Raw genomic sequence first — 1,824 nt, 5'->3', positions numbered from 1 at the left:
TGGGCAAAACTGTTTAATATAATAATAGCATATCCACTGTCAGTTTTCTGAGAATGACACAGAAGTATGAAAGTGCCTAACACAATACCTGACACAGGAGGAGGTCCATAGAAATATTACTTTAATCTCAGCTGCCACACTCAATAAAATCCTTTCTCCACTTCTCACATGGAAAAACAGTTCAGAGAAAACATTTGTCATTTAAAGTCAATCTATCTTAAGTTCACTTCCTGCTGGAAATCACTAGGCGCTTGCCTAATCTCTTCATGGCTGCCTGCATCTCCTGGTTCCTCAGTGTGTAGATGATAGGGTTGATCATGGGGGTCAAGACAGTGTAGCTGATAGACACAGCTTTGTCCATGCAGAAGGAACTGAAGGGTCGGGCGTAGATATAGATACTAGGAATGAAGATCATAGACACAGCGATGATGTGGGTGGTGCAGGTGGAAGCTGCCTTCCTCCTCACCTGCCCTGAGTGGGACCTCAGCATCACCAGGATGACAGTATAAGAGATCAGAAGAAGGAAGAACCAGATGAAGACCAGCATCCCACTGTTGGAGATCATAAGGAACTCTAGGAGGGAGGTGTCCATGCAGGCAAGTCTCAGCACTTGTGGAATGTCACAGTAGAAGTTATCCAAGGTGTTGGGGCCACAAAAAGGCAATGGAAGCATCAAAACAAGCTGGACAATGGAGCGGACAAAGCCCCCTATCCAGGCAGCCACCACTAGCCCCACACACACTCAAGTGTTCATAATGGTGATATAGTGGAGGGGTTAGGAGATGGCTATGTAGTGGTCATAGGCCATCACTGAGAGGAAAAAGACAGTCCCACCTCCCAAGAGGTGGAAAAAGAAGATCTGGGCCATGCAGCCCTGGTAGGAGATGGTCTTCTTCTCAGTGAGGAAGTCCATCAGCATCTTTGGGGCAGTGACTGAGGAGAAACAAAGATCTAAAACAGCCAGATTTCGCAGCAGGAAATACATGGGTGTGTTGTGCCTGGAATCAGAGGTCACCGTGACTATGATGAGGAGGTTTCCCATGACAGTGGTGGTGTAGACAAACAGTAACACCAGGAACAAGAAGAGCTGGAGCTCCTGAGTCTGTGAGAGCCCCAAGAAGACAAACTCTGACACCCATGTGTTGTTCCCTGAATCCATGCTATCTTCTCCATACACCTAAAGAAAACACACCACAAACAGAGATGTATAAAGTTACTATGCACCATTCTAGTCCTCAGTGACTCAAAGCAATTGTCCAAGTCCAGACAAAGGACACCCTCATGTGCAGATCATAATACCCTGGGCTGATATAAATGATCTTGTCTTTGGAGAGCTGATACAGGAATACTCATTCACAAGACACCTTAAATTGATCTAGAGACACATGCAACCTGCTTTTCAAAGATTCAGTGGTAATAGAGTGGTGGGAAGACACACAGAGCCCAACAGAACAGAAGTTCATAACTATATTTCTCTGAGAGTTGACCTTGAGTAAATTTCTTATCTGAGTCTCAGATTTCATCTCTGTAAGAAAAAGTTTTGTCTGTAAATTTGTCTAGGAGCTTGAATAAAATAATACATAAGTTTTCTAGAACACTGTGTAAAATAATAAATGGTAATCACTCTCCTCTGTGTAGTCTCCTACTCTTAAGATATTCTCCCTTTTCCAGTCTCTAATACATTTTTGTACCAATCATTTTTCTTTCATGCAACAGTAAACAGATAATAATGTTAATGAACTTTTTCACGTGTCTATGTTTTTCTTCTACAATTCAACAAAAATGTGCTATGGATACAATCTTCATTTCAGAATTTATTTGTGC

The 1,824-nt window shown here is 42.7% G+C and overlaps 1 pseudogene; it reads right to left on the bottom strand.

Annotated features, from left to right (window-relative positions):
- Positions 1–223: 223 nt before the first annotated feature.
- On the bottom strand, positions 224–1,159 carry LOC113878477 (annotated as a pseudogene).
- Between the last annotated feature and the right edge of the window lie 665 nt (positions 1,160–1,824).

The sequence above is a fragment of the Bos indicus x Bos taurus genome, chromosome 19 (assembly GCF_003369695.1).
Source record: "Bos indicus x Bos taurus breed Angus x Brahman F1 hybrid chromosome 19, Bos_hybrid_MaternalHap_v2.0, whole genome shotgun sequence".
In the NCBI taxonomy this organism is placed as follows: Eukaryota; Metazoa; Chordata; class Mammalia; order Artiodactyla; family Bovidae; genus Bos; species Bos indicus x Bos taurus.
The sequence above is the reverse complement of the archived record's forward strand: the minus strand, read 5'-3'. Positions and strand labels throughout refer to the sequence as shown.